We start from the raw sequence: 23,305 nt of genomic DNA, 5'->3' as shown, positions 1-23,305 counted from the left end.
CACGGATGTACATACCAGATGCATGGCCTAGAGTTGGCAGCTGTGGTGCATGCTCTCAAGATTTGGAAGCACTACTTGTATGGTACCAAGTGTACTATATATAGATCATAAGAGTTTAAAATACTTCTTCGAGTAGAAAGAGCTGAACATGAGGCAGAGAAGGTGGTTAGAACTGATAAAGGATTATGACTGTGATATCAAGTATTACCCGGAAAGGCTAATGTGGTTGCTAACGCCTTGAGCCTGAAGAACGCAGAAGTTATCGCGACAATGAAGTCTTATAAGCTGATAATCAACTCAGATTTCTTTGAAGATATCAGCAAGGTCCAGTCAGAAGTGTTGGTAGATGAAGGGTTGATGAAGAAAGAAAGGTTTCTGGGGCAGCAGAACGAGTTGATAGACAATATTCATGGCGTAAAGACCAGATTCGATCGGGTGTGGAATTCTCGTCATGGGAATCTTAGAGATCGGGTCCTAGACGAGGCCCATAAGTCTCGGTACTCGATTCATCCAGGATCTACCAAGATGTATCAAGGCTTGAAGAAGGACTGCCGGTGGCCGGGTATGAAGAATGAAGTAGTAGATTACATCAGTAAGTGTTTAACCTGCTTACAAGTTAAGGCCGAACACCAGAAACCGTATGGAAAGATGCAGCCGTTGGAGATACCGGAATGGAAATGTGAACACTAAGCTACCGCGTACAGCTAGAAATCATGATACCATATGGGTGATTGTGGACCGTTTGACAAAGAGTGCTCACTTTCTGCCCATACGAGAGGCTATCTCGTCAGAAACGTTGGCAAACGTGTCCGTCAAGGAAGTGGCTACAAAGCATGGGGTGCCGTTATCGATTGTGTCAGACAGGGATACTCGCTTTAGTTCAAGATTCTGGAAGAAGTTCCACAAAGCCATGGGAACAAGACTGAACATCAGCACGGCATATCATCCTCAAACAGATGGGCAGTCTGAAAGGACTATCCAAACCCTTGAGGATATGCTACGTGCTTGTGTGTTAGACTTTGGAGGAAGTTGGGATGATCATTTGCACTTGGCAGAATTCTCTTACAACAACAGTTATCATTCAAGTATTGGCATGCCTCCTTTTGAGATGTTATATGGAAGACGTTGTAGAACTCCCGTATGTTGGGGGGGAAATTGGTCAGAAAGAAATTGGAAGTTTGGAAGTGGTGCAAGAAACCTCTTCGAAGTTTGATCAGATCAACGCCAGAATGAAAGCTGCTCAGGATCTTCAGAAGTCATATGCGGATAAGCGGAGACGGCCCATTGAGTTTGATGATGGAGACCACATGATGCTTAAAATCTCGCCTTGGAAGAGAATTATACGTTTTAGAAAGAGCGGAAAGTTGAGTCCAAGGTACATAGGACCGTTTAAGATCGTGGCCCGTGTGGGTGAAGTGGCTTACAAGCTTGATCTACCTAAATAATTGGAAGGAATCCACTCTACCTTCCATGTTTCCCATCTAAGGAAATGTCCAGCTGATGATACATCTCACGTGCCTATTCTAGACATTGAGGTAGACAAGCAGCTGAATTATGTTGAACAGCCTATTGAGATAGTCGACCACAAGGAAAAGTAGCTTCGACGCAAGGTTATTCCCCTAGTGAAGGTGATATGGAAGCATCGTAAAGGATCAGACGCTACTTGGGAAGTCGAAGAAGAGATGCGCAAGTTTTACCCTGATTTGTTTAAGTAATAGTTAGGTTTCGGGGACGAAACCTCTTTTAAGGAAGGTAGACCTGTAACATCCAACTTTTGTTAAATAGTAAATAACAGAAAGTTTTATGATTATCTGTGTGTCGTTAAATTAGTCGTGTGATAAGTGTGGATTGTGAATGAGATTTGGGCTTGGGAATGGGTTATGGGCCATAGGGCCCATGAAACCCCAATAAATGCCCAACCACTTCCCCGTTTTCTTTCTTTTCCTTTCCAAGTAAACACACACACACAATAGAACACACACTTTCTCTCTAGCACCCACATCCGAATCCAAGCAAAAGGAAGGAAGAACCTCGTGTTTGAACGTCATCAACACCAAGAATCACGTCCAGATCCACGAGTTGTTTCAGATCTGGACCGAACCCGAGAGCATAAGGTGAGTTGGTTAAAAAGGTTAAGTCTTGAGGTCGGATTCGACATGCAACTTGTTATACTAGTAGATCGGGTTGCAGGAAGTTAGAAAAAACATAAACTTGGTGAGCTATAACCTCATGGGTGTGTTATAGAACAAAAAGGTGATGTTTGGACTAAGTAAAACACGAGTATACAAAGTTGGAACAACCCGAAACCCATAAAAAGGGTTCCGACGGGTTTTAAGGAAGGGTCTCGGGATAAGATGACTCTAAAATGACAAAATAAGGTAATCGGGTCTTAATTGCATGAAAAAAAGAGCTTCGCGTCGCATGCCATGCGAAATCCAAGAATTTCGCATCGCAAGCCATGCGAAGCGAAATGGCCATGCGAAGCGAAACGGTCATACGAAGCAAGCGAAATGGTCATGCGAAGCGAAATTCCATGTGAATTTCCATGAGAAATTCCACGCGATTCATTTTCTGATTGCGTTTTTTATAAAGGACTATTAATAAAAATAAAATTCTTCTGAGCTGACCTGGCAGCTCAACCCCAGCCAGGGGCTCTGCCCCTTGGACCCTGCTAGGGGCTCCTGCTCGGGGCTGCCGCCCCTAGACCCCGTTACCAGGGGTGCTGCCCCCTGACCCCCGTTAGTTGAGGGTTTCATTAACTTAGATATAGGAAGTAGTAGTAATGGATAATTGACACGCGTAATGTATTTTACAGTTAGCCGTGCACAACTAAGGAAGGGCATTACTACTAACGACGAGAGGAACCGACTCCAAGTGAGTTCTAGCCCCCCTTTATCTGTTATGTTTTCGGGGCTGTGTGCGTACTCCCATGTGGTAGGTAATACACTTACTGGATTGGTAAGTGTATGATACGTGTATGATTGTGAATTGAATGCATTATTACATAATGAATGTATGAACGAGTATGTATATATTTATAACTAGAAGATATGTAAAACATGCGCGTACGATAAATGTATGGTTATTTGAGACAGAATGGACCAGACCCTCATAATATCTGAGATGATAGGGACCAGACCCTCACAATATCAGAGATGATAGGGGCCAGACCCTCATAATATCTGAGATGTTAGAGACCAGACCCATATAATATTTGTGATGTTAGGGACCAGACCCTTATAATATCTGTGATGTTTAAGATATAATAGCTTATGGTATACCATAGTTTTTTATGAAAGAAAGTATGTAAGTACGTATGCGTGTATCTAAAGTATGTATGAGAGAAGTAATAACAGGTAAGGTATGAATACGTATCTTCGGACACGTACGAGTAAGAATATGAATGTAATGTATGTTAACTGATTATCTAGAACTCACTCAGCGTAGCTGACTTTTAGTATGCACGCAAGCAAATAGATTGAGGCAGCTGGCATGAGGAGGGACACATGGCATGAGCTAAAGAGACTGGCATCTATGAAGAAGTGTCATGACTATTTTATGTTAATGTTTATCAAAAGACAACTTGTATGTTAAGATATGATTTAATGTTTTGTAATGTAATGCATGAAGTTTAATTATTCCACGAAAGTTTTAATTATCTCTGATTTTAGAACTGTGTTTATGAGTAACTCCAACACCAAAGTAGGGTTACAGGGAACGGGGCCTTACAATGTGGAAGGAGATTAATCAGTAAATGTTGAAGAACCAATGATCGCAGCACTTCACAACATTGATGAACCTGTTAACATTGATGATGAAGAAGAAGGAAGTATGAGAGATGATGAGAAAGAGATTGAAGACAAAGCTAATCTGCTAAGCCTGGGATATGATCAGAAGTATATGGATAGAATGACAAAAGAAAGCATCAGAGATGAGGCAGAAGGATGGAGAAGCCGAAAAACATAAAGAGAATTTATGTTGAAGGCTAGCCACAGACCAACATACCTGAACCTTCAATCTTTTAGAAATTTTGATCAACTATACAAGAAGGCCTTGGTGGTTGATGTGGCAAACTATGTTGAAAGCATGAGCAAGAAGAAAGAAAAGGAAAAGGCAGAAGCTGAGAAACTCAAAAAGAAGAGACAAGAATAAGAGGCTAGAGATGAAACTGCCTATGAAGTTCTGAGGGCCAAACACAAAGACATTAAATTTCTTCAATTGCACGGCTACAAATACAACCAACTGGTCAATTTATCTTTTGAAGACTTGAAAAGAAAAATACAAATGGTAAAGGACTCCTATAAAGACAAGAAATCCTCTAAGGAAATTATCAGAGAGAAGGAGTTGAGACTAAAAATGGAGAAGGAGAGAGAGGAAGCAAGAAAGAAAGAAGAGGAAGTTAAAAAGTGGTTTGAAGACCCATAAAGGGTACAAACATTGAAGGGGATTGTAATGGAGAAATGAATGACAGAAGAACAATTTCAAAACATGCCTCATGAACAATTGATTGATATATACAATAGAGAGAAAAAATTGTATTTGGAAACCCAAAGAAGATTGCAAGAGGCCAAGCAGAGAGCAGAGGAAGAAGTCAGAGCAGAGATGATGAGTGCTCTTCATAAAAAGAGGGCAAAAATGTCAAGGTTGCTGGTACAAACAGATGAGACCATAAGACAATGGTATGAAGAAGCTGGGCTACATCAGTCAAAGAAGAATGCACAAGAAAGCTCTAGCAGAACCCCAAGGTCTGAGATTGTGAGGCCAGAGCCAACAAGACATTTAAATCTGCCCACACATCTCACCTTCGATAAGAGATCAAAGACCTTAAGCATTGTCACTGAAGATAAAGAAGAAACTCTTATCATCTTCAGATATGATTTGAGAAATTTCTCTAAAGAGTAATTGAAAAAGATGTCTACATTGGAACTACATGACAATCAGAATAGAAGCCAACTGGCTGGTCAACAAAGAAATGATCTCTCCAGATTTATTAAAGAACAATTAGAAAAGGGATTCCCATTCCTGAAGAAGAGGAGAAGCGAGATACGCAGCCAGGCTGATAAGGAGAAAAGAGACAAAACAATAAAAGAAGTGCATACTTTAGAACTATCCCTCTTTGAAACCAAGAAAAGAAAAACTCAAGCTATCAGCTCACACGGTAAAAGAAAGACTTCAAAGGAGTGCTTAGCAATGAGGCAGGAGATGCTGGAGCCCAACTCTGTTGTACAACAAAATGGAAGGATAGCCCATCTCACATATAACAAAAACAATGGATCAGTATCCCTCAGAAACGCCTCTGGTGGAACTATAGCTGTGGTTATGTATGATGATGATCTTCAACTCATATATATCCAAGACCTTCAAGACATAATGGATGTAGAGTTCCCAATAAATTCAGAAGATGGAATTGAGCTGGATATGTTCAAGCAGAGGGCTGCCTTTGTCAGACTGAATAAAGAAAAAGCTTTAACAAGGAGCCGAATGAGGAGATAGCAGAATGAAGCTAAAAGATTATCTTTTTTATTTCTGCTTATCTTTATTTTTGTTTTTGTATTTTGATATGTAAAATATGATATGTAATGCCCAAGAGGCAGAATTCCTATTTATGTAATGAAATGACAGGTTCTTAAATGATTTATCTTTGATAACTGATACACGTGTAACTCTATGCAGAAGTGTTTTGGTGCATCTGAGCTTGTTCCAATCTAAGGGGAGATTGTTGGGTCGAATTTTTGATAAGGAAGATTGGAATCTTCTCAACCTCCTCAGGAAATTAGCTAAGTATGGACTTCGAGCAAGCTTGGACGATCGAGCATGATTTACTACCTCGAGCAAGGTCTTCAGAACCACTGACGGTTAATTCTTTTAAGTGTTAAAGCCTCAAGCAAGCTACACTTCAACAAGCAAGAGTATTCTTCTATCGAGCATGGTTTGCCAATCGAACAAACAGCTTGATCATACAAGTTTTTTAACCAAGTGTTACGAGCACAGGATGTTCGAGCACATGGGGACAAGCATGGATGCAATAAGAAGATGTAATGTGTTCAAAGCAAGGACTTCAAGCATGGTTCAGTTCCCCGAGCAAGATTTACATCCGAGCATGCTAAAGATTGTTCAATAAGTCTTTTAGAGAAGACTGAAGACATCAAGAAGAATGAGCTTGCTCAATGGACTAGTTCGAGCAAAGCATGGATTAGTCAAGAGGAATGAAGCTTGATGGAGGAAAATATTTTCACTGAAGATATTCTAAGTAAAGTATGCTCGAAGACACTCATCGAGCATACCTAGCATAATGAGTCTGCTCGAGCAAGATACTTATCGTGCTCGAAGACTCTTACACTTGTATTTGTTTTTGTATTTCATTATGTGATATTCAGGGATTCTAGAAGGAATGTCAGGGTCTATAAATAGGGTCCTAGATTTCCATTTAGGGATTGATAAAAACGCGACAAACGGATTACGAGAAAACATTCCAAAAGACCTGTGTGTTTCCTCATACGGCCGCCGCCGTCACAAAACCCTAGACATTCCATTTATTGTTTCATTGAATGATGCATTTATAATGAAAAGAAAAGAAAAGGAAAGTTTAAAAGAGGTCTGTCTTAGAATTTTTAACTTCTAATTTATTTCTTCCTTTATTTTGATTCAAGCCTTGGACTTTCTATGTTTGTAGTCATACAAGATCTGATTGTTAAGGCCCTGAATCTTCTGCTTTATTTTATTTTCTTTCTTTTGTTCAAGCTTGGACTTTCTCTGTTTGTAGTCATACAAGACCTGATTGTTAAGGCCCTGAACTTCTAGTTTATTTTAATATTTCTAGATAGAGTCAAGTGTACAAAATAAAGTGTCCAAAGTGTCAATAAACGTACTGTGATCAAATAAGAAAGGTTTAAGTAAAGTTGAGGTGACATGTGAAAGCAAATTAAGTCTAAGGTATGATGGAGTCTGTAATTTGGTCAGATTAATTAGATTAAATGGGAACCACACAAGAATTGTGCCTAATACATACCTTAACATATCACGCTAATATCAAAATACTTGTTAAGTTTAAAGTGGACAAATTATATCTACAATCGACTTTGGTTTCTTGGCATAATAATGTGCAAATAGAAGTGTGATCTAGAATGTTAACAGATAATGTGATTTCATGTCGTGATCTTTCTCACTAAAATAATTAGTAAACTTTTAAGTAAATATTTTTATATATAATATTAATTTTATCTTTACTCCTATCTTTTATTTTTTATTCACTTTTTTTTTATTTTATGTTTCAACTTCAAAATATTATGTATATATTTTCGTAATTTTAAAATATATGAATATTCCAAAAAGATTTTAAGTTTTTATTTTGTTCGTATATATTTTATTAAACCTTGTTTTATCAAAATCATGTATTTTGTTGTCAAGGTCGTTCATGCGAAGTTTTTTGAAACCTAGGACTTAAACAATCACTTACAAGTTGAGGGACTGAAATTGAGAGGGTCTGTGAACGAATTCTTCTTTGACCCTCGAGAGGGTCTGTGAAAGAATCTTATTCGTTCTAAGTTTTGGGCAATTGTACATGGACAGGTAGATTAAGATCAATTCTGCTTGGATGCAGAAACTAAACTTGCAGATGCTAAAGTGCTTAAAAAAACCGAGAACGTGAAAGTTGGTGGTTGAATAAAAAAATGAACTAATTGTGTCTAAAGACAAGGAAAGAAACCAGTCAACGCAAGAAAGTCAACAAAAGAAAATTAGATGTCGAGCCTTCCACATCTGATGTTTCTAAAATTTGTTGTTGTCGATCCTTCCCAGAAAACAATATTAAAATTCAAGTCTACAAAATTGGAAAATAAAGAATTTTTCAAGATCCAATCTCATTCAAGTTATTAGATCAAGATAAGTACTAAATTTCAAGAAATAAAAACGTAGCAAAGAACTTGACGAAGGTTCCTTTACATACTCAATCCTAGAAGGAGATTGTAGGGCCAATATTCTATATTATTATTAGGATTGTGCATGCCTTTCTAGTTTGCTTTTAGTCTTGTTATTAGGATTGTGTGTGTAAACTTTGGAGAAATAGGGACCCTATAAAATGGTCACTTTACCCATTTCTCCAAACAACTTAGAAAACTACACTCTTGGAAATAAAAGTTCTTTCCTATCTTAATCTTTTCTCTCTTTTATATAAACAAAACTAAGATCCGAGTGTTATTGGTAATTTCCGCTAACCAACAACACGAATTGATCCGAGTAAAGTTGTGAGATCCATCTAGAGGATCTAAAGAGGGGTGTGTGGACAAGTAGTTTCAAACAATATTTCTTCACTAGCATAAAAAATTTGCATTTGGTTTGTGACAAATTCCCTTCATTATGACATCTAATTCTTTTAATATTCTTGCCAAATTGATTCTCATCATTTCATGAAATTCGACAAGAAAAATTCCTGCCTCATTCTTATGTAAACCCAAACGACCCTAGTATAGTCGTCAAAAATTGTCAAGAAATAACTTGCACGAGAGAGAGAGAGAGATAGCATGCGATATTGGCCCCATATATCATAACGAATTAATTCAAAACAATCACGAGTTTTAGGAAAAGGTGATCTTTTGTGTTTTTCCCTAATTCAAGAATCACAAAAATCATCTTCATTTTTCAAGGAATCCTTCAAAAACTTACATGTTGAAGTTTTGAATCGAAAGTGTGACCTAGTCGTGTGTGCCAAGCATTCGCACTTGTCATCATAGCCCACCCGTCTCCTTTTATCATCTTTATTCGATAAAGGCCTCGTTCACATATTCTAGATCTGATTAATAGTCTTGAAAGAAAATCTTGCATGATGCAAAAATCAGGGAAAATATTACATATTTGAGATCTTTTGACAAACGGCTCGCTGGGAGAAAGTTACATGTAAACTTGGGAACATGTAAGACTCCCTTGATTTCAGTTCCATTAGGTAGGGCCTCACTCCCTTTCCCTTCAACATGTATCAATTCACCATTGGGTATGGTGACAAGTAGTTCATCAAAGCATATCATTTTACCCTCTAGCCAATTGATTTTGTGTGTTATATACTCGGTTGCTCCCGAGTCTATAATCCACTCGTCTTCTGGATCTACTCTTCGTTCCATATACCTACCCCTGAATTGGTTTCAATGGAAAAGTGCCTCAAGAATTGTTGATAATTCTTTGCTTAGCCCTGGAATCAGTTTCTTGCTTTTCAGCAGCTATGCTGATAATCGACGGCGGAGTTTTTCCTAGGGTTTCTTGGTCAAGCGGCTATGAACCCACTTTGATACCATATAGAAAATGAAAGTATTCAAGAAGATTTTTCTTAACTGATAAATTCTTTGATGATTACATCGAATATATATATATATATATATATTTATATATATAACGGTTCAGTGGAGAAATGAAATTAGAGTGAGAAATTGGAGAAATGAATCCTGGTCATTAGATATTTTGATCCAATGCCTACATCAATTCTGGCAGGTTGGTAATTAATTATGCTTTATTAAGAGTTTTTTTAATGAAAAGCGTACAATAGTAATCTTGTGATACAATCAAAATAGGAAACTAAGCTAGTTGTTTGGAAACTTGCTTGTTATAATCAAATCCTCATTGACTTTCCATCTTCCAAATCTGCACAAGATTCGTAATATCAATTATGTTTACCCATTTATCGCGCGATATTTTCCAAATTAAGAGATAATCCATCAAATCCACAAAAGTATTCATGTGATTCTTACAAATCGTGTCAGTTTGTGGAAAGATATCATCTGTGTGAAGGTGTGTAGGTCAGTGTAGGCTAAATTAAAAAGTCTGGTGACTTGTGTTTTCCAACCATGTATGCTACGGATGTTACCATGTGGAGGTCAATGTAGGGTAATGTATGTGGTTAGTAAGTTATTGTGTAGTGTAGTGTAGGGTATGCGTATGTAAAGTGTGTGGTATAAAAGTATAATGACATGTTTCTCTACCAAGTATTGTATAAATAAGAACTCGTGTAGGTAAATGTTGGGGGAATATATGAAACTATTGCGATACAAAATTGCAATTGATATTCTATAAATAACCTGATCATGTCTTTGTTGTGTTGTCGAATCATGGCATGTTACGCAAAGTAAAAATAGGGCATAATCGACTCAGTAATCGGTCATGATTTAAGTTTTAAATTAACAAAAATATAGGATATAAAATAATTGTTATTATAATCTGAAAATTCAAAAAACCATTAATACTTACTATATAAAAGAAATTATGAAGTTTACTAATATGCCCATGCATTTAATTAAATGAGAAAAGAAAAAGAAAAAATCTGATTGGTTCAAAGGATTTCTTCAACTTCTCACACTAATATGATTTCTCTATTGAACTCAACCCTATATATATATATATATATATATATAATATGATTTCTCTATTGAACTCAACCCTATATATATATATATATATATATATATATAATATGATTTCTCTATTGAACTCAACCCTATATATATATATATATATATATATATATATATATATATATAACAAAGTATAAAATAAAAACCCACTTGAGTTGTGAAAACCCTATGTAACATCGTTTTTTTTGTTACATGTAATATATGTTGTTACACTTAATACAAAACATCAAAAACATAAAAAAATGTTTTACGATTTTTTTTTTTACATTTTTTTACTAATTTTTATATATGTTTCAGGAGAGAGAAAATGTAAATTAATTTTTATATTTTTTTATTAACTTTAATTGTGAACCATAAGTTTTAATATTTAATTAAAAACATGTGGTTAAAAATGTGATTCTAAAGATTTCATAAGTCAAGTGAGTTTTTATTCTAACATAACCCTCTACATATATATATATATATATATATATATATATATATATATATATATGAAAAACAAAACCCAGAGAAAGAGAAAACTCCGAAAATAAACAACTTTTTTTTGAAACATGAAAATAAACAACTAGTAAATATGGAAAATATATTATGAAAATAAACAAAATTCCATTAGAAAATAATATATATGATACCGCATTGCCGGCGTGTTCCAAATTGGAACCCAACAATAGTCGTAGTCGGAGCACGAACGCTGGACAACATCATCGTCTTACGTATGATACATCCGTAGACAACCAAAAGTCGCAGATCTCCGTCATTTTGTTGTCGCCTAGGGTTACAAAATGGAGCCCAACAATAGTGACAACAGTCGTCAGTTGATATGAAGATTTATTGGCACGAAGGTGCTTCGTGTTGTGAAGATGGAACTGTGATGCATTAATGTCTGATGCTAACAATTAGGGTTTCAGTAACCTTAACTGAATGAAGTTGGCTATGGTCTTGAAAGGTTACAGGTTCCATCAAGCAAAATGTTGCAAAATTAGGCCAAAAAATGAAAACAACCATCACAAATTCGAATAATAACAAAATAGAAAATGATTGGTTTTGTGTTGATGTTAGTTAATTCTTGCTAGATAACTAGGTTCCTTAGTTTGTCGAATTTAATCGACCACTTCAAGCTAACTTTCACGGCTTCAAAGTAAAAATAGTTAGGTTTCTTTTTTGTAGTTTATGTCAAAACGAATGAAGATGCAGCTGTAAGTGCAACTCAACTGAACCTTTTTTCACTTGTTCTATATTTGGTTGCATGTTTTGTTGTTAAAAAAACTGTAGCTTTTTTCTTGTTCTATTAAGTGTTAATTTATTTATGCAGTTGTTTCTAACCTTTCTAAGAGCATTATATAGTTAAGAGGAATGAGCGCTACGAATTGTCAAAGAACCTGGTGTCCAGGTTTCGATAATGTTTCATTTATTATTGAATTTGATTTTTCTCTGACAACTTGCATTGGTTAACCTATTTTAAAGTTTTTTTTAATCGTCAAGTATACAGTGTGGATAGCTTTGAATTGGTATTAGTTGTTGGGCCCAAGCCTTGTGATTGTGCAAATAGCTTTGAATCGAGAAGGAAGGAAGACGTTGAGTCATGCCAGGAAATCAAGAGCTCGAAGTGGGCCATTTTTGCAAAGCAGTTTGGGCGATGCGGGATAAACCGGAAGCTGGGTTATGATTCCAAACTGTGCACTAACCTAGAACCCACAAAGTGTGTTGGTCGATTAAAACATCAAACGGTGGTCATCGATATCGAAATCCGAAAGAAGTGTTTCAGGCAGGATTCCCGCATCTAATCCTTTTCAATGGCGAGGCGACCACTTGAAATGCCTATCCTCTCCGGATCACACTAACCACTTTCTCCCCATGTCTCCCTAAGTATATATATTTGTAAAGTTTTGCCTTGGAACCTTTATAATGAGTTCCGTACTTGCTACATCTTATCAGAATGACTAGACACTATTCAACTCTACAACAAGATCCGGGCGTAGTACACATTTCTAGTTCAGTGTGCATTGACTTTGAAAAAGTTTAACGTTGTGAAGTGGAAGTCTTCAATGTGTTTCAAATAAAAACTAAATCCTTTAAAATGTAATTATATGTGTTACACGTATCATAGATGATTACGAAAATAAGAACAGGGAATGCCGGAATGACAATTTTAAAATAATATTTAAAAGAAATAAGGAACAACTCTATCAAGGATTCACTAGACTATGTGTACTTGTGTAGTGGAGAGGTGGGAGTCGCCACCTCACTGCAACATTAGATTTTGCAGAATGTTAAAACACCATTACATGGTGGGCGTCAAGGGCTAGGCCCCTTTGGGTGTGAGTGTGTTAACGGCGTTTAAAGAGATGAAATTAGACTGCAGCATGGTCTTGGCCAATTAAAATGAACCAGGTGGAGTAGAGGTGTGGTGGCTAACGCCCCCACTACTCTTAACCTTCTACGATTACCGAATACCACCGACGCCATCACTTCTACGATTAGACACAATTAACAAAGAATGACGGCTTTTACATTCCTATCCATCTGGAAAGGTGACTGAAAATTATTATTAATATTATGCATGTGACATGGGGGAATATGCACATGATCGTTGGCCCATTAATTATTTAAAGCACATTAAGGGGAAAAAAAAAGCACCAGATATAGAATACATACATGATTTTAGTGCAACTGCATTATGCATTGATGCTCACTATCTAACAGAGGTGGGTAAATAAACCGGTTAATCGAGCTGGCCCGAAAATCAAACCAAAACCAAACCGGTTTGAAACCGATTATGTAGAAACCGGTTTTGGAACTGATTGAAACCATAGGTTTGGATCCGATTTGTAATTTTCTCCACCAACAAACCGGTTAACCAGACCGAAACCGGCCAAAACCGGGCAAAAACCGATCAAACCCCAATCCGAAACCGATCGTAACCTGGTCAAGAAACCGGTTTCAACACGAACCGAAACCGATCATAAACCGGTTTTGACTTTTGTTGACCAAACCGAACCAGTTTCAACCCTAACCTGTTTTGAGTTTTAAACCGGTTTGTACACCTATTTCTCATTTAACTCAAAACAATTACCATCTAATTAATTTTGCAACTAGTTTTTAGGCCTTCTGTTTTGCAGCAGGACCATTAAACCGTAGCAAAAAAACTAATGTGAAAATGTTCAATCACGTACGTGAATTGTAGCGTGTTGACTCAAAAAAATCTGAAACGTAAAGCATTGCATTATCTTAGAAAAGAATTGTTGGAAATTTTTTGGACTAATAATAATTATTAGTATGTGTTAGGGATAAATTAATTATTAATGAGTCCAAAAGAGTATAGATGAATGCGATATCGATACTCTAAAGTGTAGTTGAGAACTTGAACATTGGTAAAAAGGGAAATGGGTTTGCCCCCATATTAGTAGAACGCTTGAGAGCAATCTCAGTATTTTTGGTGGTTGGACCGGGCTTAGGGACACATGTCAGTTCGTATAACAAGTCATCATGACATGTGTCATCACCATAGAAATGTCGTGATAAGTGTCGTCAGTATCGATGACTCACCTGCCATGCGTCGTGATCTGGACAAGAGTATTCCACCGGTTGCCAAGTGTCACAAGCCAGATGCCATGTGTCAGAAAGTGATGTGAGTCAGCACACTACGTGTTAGTGCCTGAGCTCACCTCTATCCAGAGAGTGACACGTGTCCTACGACACATCACACTCTACCTACTATAAATAGAAGGGTTGTTGGGCATATTTAAAACGCAACGACACACCGACAAACTACATTAGTCATGATCCGAATGCACACGAGGCCCTCCTCGTTTACCACGCACATAGAAACAAACGGCTTTCTGCCAATGTTACGTTCTCTCAATTCCAACTCTCATTCGATCCCGAACTCGCGTTACAAATATGGTTCGGGTGCTAGGGTAATCCCGACAGTACATACTGCTTCGGCTGTTGTACCCTGGGAAAATGACGGGCTCGTGAAGGTGGCCCGAAATCTGTTTTAAGGGACCTCTGTTTAACAGAAATCCTCAGCCACAACCGGGAACCACAGTTTGTTTAGTTTTGCAACTAGACAGGTGTAGACATTTTTGGGTGATCAAGACGGTTTCACCAAGGGAAGAGGCGTACAAGAAGACATGAGTTGAGGATGATGCTCGGATCTCGGTGAACACGAGCTAGACGATGTGAGCTTGGTTCCGGTGCGTTTTCAACACGATGATCAACTTGGCTCTGGTTCAATTTCAACTCGTCAAAGAAATAGGCGTTCGAGCACAAGTTAAGGACTTCGGTATGAATCAAGACATGTATATATGTTATATTTGTTGTTAATCTCGTTTAAATTTGTATACGGTATATGTACTACAATTTCCCAAACTTGTATAAAGAGATTACTTATTTATTTATGGATATTGCTTAATAAAATCGTGACCCATGTCCGACAATCTTAAAACAGATTTCGGGCTTTCGCAAGATTGTTGTGACAATCTTAAAACATTTATAAAGGATATTGGGTTCACGAAAGTTTAAAATATCTTAAATGGATTTTTATAAATATTTGATTTGGGAAAAGTTTTGTGTGGTACAATTGAGTAAGGATTTGTGATTGGAGTACAACACGTAATCCGAATATCGTAATACAAAACGAGTAATTTGATTCAACCGTTTCAAAATGATTTTTGTAATCATATGTGCTCTAACTATAATGTTAGAACCGGTTTGGTAAAGTCGTGGGGTTTAATGGTTAAACCAATTTTGTGATTGTTTATGTCTAAAATTAAGTATAAATGGTTCATGAAAAAACATGCATTTTAAAACGATTTGAAGTGGTTTTTAGTAAACCAATCGTTCGTGTAAATATTAATACGCTAATATGCGTTAGATCGGGTTTAATTTATAATCAATACGTTTTTTGTAAACATTTCATATCCTAATATGCGGGTTAGAAAATGATTAAAAAATATTATGGACTAAACGACTCGTTCCTAACATGAGTGTTAGAAACAATTATTTTATAGATTATTTAAAACATTTTTTAACATACAAGTTGGATGAAATAAACCAAAGGCTATGACGCCTTTCTGAGAAACCTAAAGGTGTGTAAAAGAATAAGGTCGGTCTCCTAGATGCGTATCGGAGACGATTCTTTTATAAAATGGTTTTTCACAAACGTTAATTTATCTAGCATATGTGCTAGATAAACCAAAGGTTTCAAAACGGTTTATTCGAAACCGTATAATTTCTAGCATTAGTGTTACAAATTATTATTGTGTATAATAATATGGCTAGAAATTATTTAATTCTTCTAACGATCATGTTAGAAATTATTATTTTGGTAAAATAATAATAGTAAATACGGTTTATAACTAAAGGTTGTGAACACTATCTCTAAATTCTTAGACTTCTAACGAGTGTGTTAGAATGGGTTTATTTTATAAACCATAATGTTTTAAAAATGATATGTGATCATTTATTTTCTAACGAACGGTTAGAAACGGGTTATATTATAAACCAAGAAATATGAAGTCGTTAATCGTCTACTGAGCAACATAGACATGGTGTTGTCTTTAAACAATAAACTTTCAAAACATTTGGTAAATGTTTATTTCTAACAACCAAGTTTGAAATTTGGTTTGTTGCAAACCATAATCGATAAAGTGTTTCGTAAATATTAGTTTTCTAATATGTGTATTAGAAATAAAAAAATTTATTGTTAAACCGGTATAAAGTTTTGCAAATATAAAGAGATATTTTGAAAAGAATAAAATATGTGTTTACAAATAAAAATGGTTCGTTGCTTATACGATAAGTGACATGTTGGGTAGACTATTGATGGGAAAACAACTTAGTGTTGTTATGAACAAAATTAATTGTCCAAATATTACTACTACCGTGTAGAATATTATTTGACGTGTTATCAGAACCATGGCTCTGATACCAACTTGTAAGACCCAAATCCCGGGAATCCTACAGTTGGTAATCACATCCACAAATTCACAAAAATTTAAAACCAAACGATTCTTTGTATTTAAAACAAGTTCAGAGTAAATAACAGCGGAAAAGTTTAAGTATTAAAAATCCCAACACACGGGTACAGGTGTCCAAAATCAATTGTAAATAAAATATTCGTTTTATTTGAAATCTTCATCTCATTAAAATCGTTTCAGAGTAGTAAACAGCGGAATAGATAACATCAAATTCCCAAAACCCGGGAAAGTGACAAAAATCAAAATTTAAATACTTATGGTAATAATTTAAAAGAAACAATTTGCGTTATTAATTATTCGACTAGATGTGCCTTCAACCGTCCGAGTAGTCTCTAGCACGTCCAAGCGGAAATCTCTAATCCTCAACCTGAAAGTCAATCTAACATGCACACAAAGTCAGCTTGAGCTGAGTGAATTCAAGTTTTAAGTAAATAATATCAGTAGTAATAGTTATGATAGTCATACCAAAAGTTTTTAAAAGTAAAAGGGTGCATCCATCAAATCATCATTACCGAAAACTAAACATCCTCATACATACTTATACAAGATGTATATGTAAACATCCTTTCAATTACATCCCTATATAAATAACATTCACGTATAACATCAGGGTCGAGCAAACGTACAACCCAAACACGTAACATCAGTGCATGCAAACACAAAGTAGGCATACACAACATCAGTAGTCGAAACGACTACAACATCGCCAAATATAGGCCAAGCAATAATGTATATATATATATTATATATATATATTTAACATCCCAAGGTCTACCATATGCTAGCAAGCCTATATAAATTCGTTTAAAAACATTTCAAGAGTTTAAATATCAAACCGGGATTATAAAACATTCCAAGAGTTTACATATAAAAACGGGATTATAAAACATTCTAAGAGTTTAAATATAAAAACGGGATTATAAAACATTCCATAGTTAAAATGAGATTATAAAACATTCCCAGAGTTTAAATATAAAAATGGGACTATAAAACATTCCAAGAGTTTAAATATAAAAATGAGATTATAAAACATTCTCAGAGTTTAAATATAAAACGGGATTATAAAACATTCCAAGAGTTTAAATATAAAAATGGGGGTTATAAAACATTCCAAGAGTTTAAATATAAAAACGGGACTATAAAACATTTCAAGAGTTTAAAATATAATACGGGATACAAACAGTTAAGCCATCATCAACACTAAGTATTCGTACTTAGACATCTATATACATCCATATATTTATATCCCTATAAATACCATCCAATTAATAACATCAGGGTCGAGCACACGTACAACCCAAACACGTAACATCAGTGCATGCAAACAAAAAGTAGGCATACACAACATCAGTAGTCGAAACGACTACAACATCGCCAAATATAGGCCAAGCAATAATGTATATACATATATATATATATATATATATATATATATATATATATATATTTAACATCCCAAGGCCTACCATATGCTAGCAAGCCTATATAAATTAGTTTAAACGTTTCATCAGGAAAAATCGTTTAATACTAGGAATTAATACTAGGCCTAATAGCAATCTCGAGCCTAGACCATAAGTAATTTTAAAACCAGAGTAATAAATTTGACCCGGCCGTGATTACCATGCACACACACATCAATAAGCCTACTCACATCATTTTTAGTCTCGAGGAACTAAATATCATCACACAACCATAGGCTATAAGGTAACACATACTCATACATACATACATACCTCCATACATTCATACATATATATATATTATATATATATATATATCATCCCAAGACATTCCAAATAACAGGTAAGCCTATGGGCCATAAGGTAATATATATTAATCAGTCCAATACATGAACTAAGTAAATAGGTCTACTAGCATTCAATTACTACCAAGCCTATTAACATCATCGAGTCTAGACCATATTCAGGTATATAACCTTAAGGAATATAAGACCATAAATGAGTCTACAATATCCTAAGGCATAAAATATAGTTCACAAATAGTTTCATAAATGCACAAATATGAAAGAGGCTATGTAATACCATCCAAATAGTTGTAACGAGTAAAATCGTGTAAAATTGTATTACAGTGTGCATGCTAGCCAAAAACTTGAAAAGAGTAAAAAGGGCATCATGAACTCGCCTGAATCAACCAAACACCTGCAATGAGCTAGGAAATCCCTAAGTGCACAATCACAAGCAAGGGCCTGTAAATTATACACAACGCGTTACTAAACTAGACTGTAAAAACACTCTAGCCTAATGGGCCGTTCAAGCCCAACAACTTGGCCCAAGGCCCAACAATAATCAAATCGGGTCGAATGCGCGCGAAATAAACCTTAAAACCATTTGTTAAACGAATCAGCCCCGAATGGACCAAATTCCATTTTAAATCTTTTCATTCATCAAGATTATGTCACCCGAGTTGATAGGGTTGACGGTTCCTTTTTACAACTCTTACTTTAACGTTTAAACGAAAATTCGCGCACCTCCGACTCGATTGAAGAAGCACTAACCCCAACAGCCCCGTGCATCAAAATATAATTTTCCCACAGCCCTTAAACCCCCCTAGGGCTGTACAAACTGATTCGGTCGGTCATCCGATCGTTTAACCCATCAAACTCAACAATTGCCAATCCTACACCCGATAAACCCTAGTTTTCGAACTAAAATCGATTGACCGACCTAAACACCTCCAATGGCCATGAAATTTTAGTATGTTGTAAGTGACATACCTAAGAATATGACGGAGTATGAACTTCAATTATAACAGCCCCGAAAGATGCGAGAAAGGGCAGCCACCGGTTAAGCCTAAAACGAACTTATCGATCAATACGAATATAACATGCAGAGTTTAGCATGCAAAGATGTATTTTATTACATAGGAAAACCATGGAATTAAATTATTAAATTTTTACCAGTGTTGTATAAATATCTTAAGTTTATAAAAATATTTTTATTATATTTTTCTAGTGGACACAAAAATCATAAAAATTCTTCCAACACAGAAAGGTATGTGCAGCTATTTCAGCTGCGCAACAAAATGGTTTTATTTTTATAAAATTCATTACCCAGCCAAATTAAACGATTCCAATTGGGTTTGGTTCCTAACTTAAAATATTAAAGTGGAACCAACCAATTTAGACTTGTCGAAAAAAGGATATGATGTCGGGAAGACAGACCAGAATCCGACATCCCGCATCAGCTTTGACACTCGATTTTATAAAATCATAAAAACTATTCAAATCTCGTCCAAAAATTATGTATTATACCTTTCTGGAAACTAGACTCAAATTAGAACATCATGGAATCAAGAATTGATCAAAAATAGTGGATTAACATCACGTTACAGACCCTACAATAAACGTATACGAATCTGTCAGCAAGCTGTTATCATCAAAACTCAATCTTAACGACTAATAAGCGCGCCATAATGATGAATTAGGGTGAAAAGGAGTTGTATACGTATAATACCGACCTAGAATTGAAGTTTGGACGGCCGGACGGTGGCTGATTGCAAGCAAAACGAGGTGGAAAGGGGGTGGGTTGCTGCTGCCGATCGGACATCACCATAGGGTTAGGGTTTTGGGTTTTTGATTATAATATAAAATGTTATGTTCTGGCCCTTCCAAATTGAAAGTTGCGACACTTGAATGAAACTTAAGTAATTCACTTATGGGCTCGTCTAGGAGGCCCTCCGAAGATTCAAGACGAGTCCCGGATTCTAAACAAACATTTATAAACAATCGAGCCGATTAACGAAATTTACGGGCGTTACAATAAACATATGAAAGAAATATATGTTATTATTGTAAATTACTATAATAAATTTTATGGTATTTATTATAAGCAAATTACAATAATGATGAACTTGTTGGTACTTATAATCACTAGCAATGTTGTTTGAACTATGATGGAGGATTTATTTCCTAATATAAGCATACGTAATTGGCATACTGTTGAATATCAATATAAGTGATTCCATTTCGACCATGACAGTGATTGTAGACAAGTACCATTTATCTTGTTGTGATAAATATGTTCATCAAAGTGACTTGAATTATAGACTTATGTTTAAGTTTATATGAGTCAATGGATAAGGCCTTGGAGGTTAAAGGCAAACGAGTTATAACCTTAGCAAATGAGATTAATTTTGGTGTTAAGACGTTCTAAAAGTGAGGTTTAGGAACGGTAAATGAAATCAGATTATCTTGTCTAAACTAAGAAATAAATGTTGGGAAGGCTGTGAAGAATCAAAATGATGCATCTTCTGTTCACAGGCCTAAGTATTGTAGTCTAAGCATGCTAGACTAGTACTTGTTAATTATGGTGCTTGACGAAGACTAATTAACGTGGAACATTCAAAATATACACAAGAATGTATATGTATATAGACAAGTTAAAAAATAGATTTCATATAACCTAAGGTAATAATATAACTCTTGAGGATCTTGAATGGATCTCAACTTTCCAAGTTCTCATAGATGTGACTAAGTTTGTGATGGCTTGTTAACTGCCATCTGATAAGAATTAGCTTAGACGCTAGAAAGTGGTCGAAACTTATGATAATGCATGAGTTGCTTTATTGGTAACATTGATGAACTCACTGATACAATGTCGTGGTATTGTTTAAATCATGAGTATCGATGTATGGTCATAAGTAAACTTAAACAAACTATGTCAAAATACAACAAATGTGGGGATGGTAATTGAGATGATATCTAAAACCTATGACGAAAGCAAAAGCTTTTCTTTAATTGAGATGATTGAGATAATATCTCAAACCCAGTGTAGAAAGAAAAAATCTTTTCTTTATCCAGTTAGTAAGTTGAATAAAACAAAAGTAAGACCTTACTATGGTAATCAAAAGAAAGCGATTTTCTTTATACCATCAGAAATTTGGATGATATTATCCAATAACACTTCAATGAGGGGGTGACTTGCATTTGAACTTAGAATGTTTAGCAATAAAGACATGTGACCTGGTGGAGTACACAATGGTTAAAATGAGCTAATTGGTGATTAGACTCGAATGCCAATTGGTTGAAATCAAAATGTAGCTAGATGTCTGATATTGGCATAAAGATGTGTTTGCCTAAAAGTGAGAACCGTGTTCTTCAAAATACAGTCGTTATAAAAGATTCAGGGAAAATCTGGAGGTTATGGTCTTGAAAGATATTAATAGGCAATATTAACTTGAAAGTTAAGAAAACATCATAACAACTCATCTTAATTGCACAATTATCTAGTATTGACTTGACGAAGTCATAGATAATGATTTTGGATCCAACAACCTGAGGGTTGGTAAAAGATGGAGTTGTGGAATGAGACTAAAGCCCATGAAGAAAGTGAGTGCAAAGGAAAACCTAACCTATGAGATTGGAGATCTCATGATCTAGGTTCAATAGGACAACTTAACTGCATGAACTAAGGGTGGTCATTGTGGGGGGGGGGGGGGGGGACATAGCTTATGTACAAGTTGACGCATAAGCTAATATCTATATCCTCCTAAATTACAAAGGGTGTCTAACTAAACATCCTAGTCCATTCTAAAGACAGTCAGTGACAAAGGGGAGGATAAGCATAACATATAGTTAATGATATGAGAATCATGATAACCATTATGTTTTTAATGATTTGAATGTTAAATCAACTATGTGATGTTTAATGATATATGGATCATGGTAACCATAATGATTTGAGGACCAAATCACCTATGTGAGAGAGAAGTGGGGTCGTTTCGAATGGATTTGTGGGGGGGCGCAAATCCTAGAGCTCTCGCAGAACCAGGCTAGTGCTCCATAACCATAACGAACACGACAATGAGGGGTTAACCGGACCAGGAAGAGTGTTGTGAGAAATGTAATAACGTCTACGTCAAAAGGAGATTGGTTCAAGGACACCGCGTCTACCAATCGCTTGGAGACTAAGTATGTTTCACAAAGGAAGGTTCAAGGCTAACGCTATCTATCCTACAATGCTCAACCGCTGTAACTCTATTTGACACATAAGTGTACATATCAATCTCCATTCATGTGGGGGATTGTTGGAAATTTTTTGGACTAATAATAATTATTAGTATGTGTTAGGGATAAATTAATTATTAATGAGTCCAAAAGAGTATAGATGAATGCGATATCGATACTCTAAAGTGTAGTTGAGAACTTGAACATTGGTAAAAATGGAAATGGGTTTGCCCCATATTGGTAGAACGCTTGAGAGCAGCCTCAGTATTTTTGGTGGTTGGACCAGGCTTAGGGACACATGTCAGTTCGTATGACAAGTCATCATGACATGTGTCGTCACCATAGAAATGTCGTGACAAGTGTCGTCAGTATCGATAACTCACCTTCCATATGTCGTGATCTGGACAAGAGTATTCCACCGGTTGCCCAGTGTCACGAGCCAGATGCCATGTGTCAGAAGAAAATGAAGTGAAGGCTAGTATGCGTATAAACTTGCTTGGGTGCGAATGTGGGCCTGAGACCTAAGAAAATTTGGGTTGGTGCCTTTTTCCATATAACTTCAAAATATTTTAAGGAATTTGAATTTGGGTTAAATTATGGGATTGTTAAGGTAATTAGACGGTCGTCATATAACGGCACTTTCATAAATGTTTTGGTTTTGATTTTTCCATCGCTTTTGGGTTGTTATGCCACCTATAGAAAGTGATGGTCCTAGTATCAACGGTTTTATGTTGGATCAATTGTGGTGGTGGAAACAAAAGAGAAGATGGAGTCGGTCAGCGATGACCACAAGACAGAGAGTTGTGAATATGGAGGTGGGAATATTGAGAGCGGTGGCAACCACGGTAAAACGGTGGTTGTGGCAATAGTAAAGTATATTCCAATACGTTTCCTTTAATTTCCTCACAATTTTTTTTTTATTTTACAGAATATGTGGTAGTTTATTACATGAATTTCCTTTGAAC

Source organism: Bidens hawaiensis, unplaced genomic scaffold, assembly GCF_021521415.1.
Source record: "Bidens hawaiensis isolate Kalapana, Puna unplaced genomic scaffold, B.hawaiensis_p1.1 tig00001299_1, whole genome shotgun sequence".
Taxonomy (NCBI): domain Eukaryota; kingdom Viridiplantae; phylum Streptophyta; class Magnoliopsida; order Asterales; family Asteraceae; genus Bidens; species Bidens hawaiensis.
The sequence above is the reverse complement of the archived record's forward strand: the minus strand, read 5'-3'. Positions refer to the sequence as shown.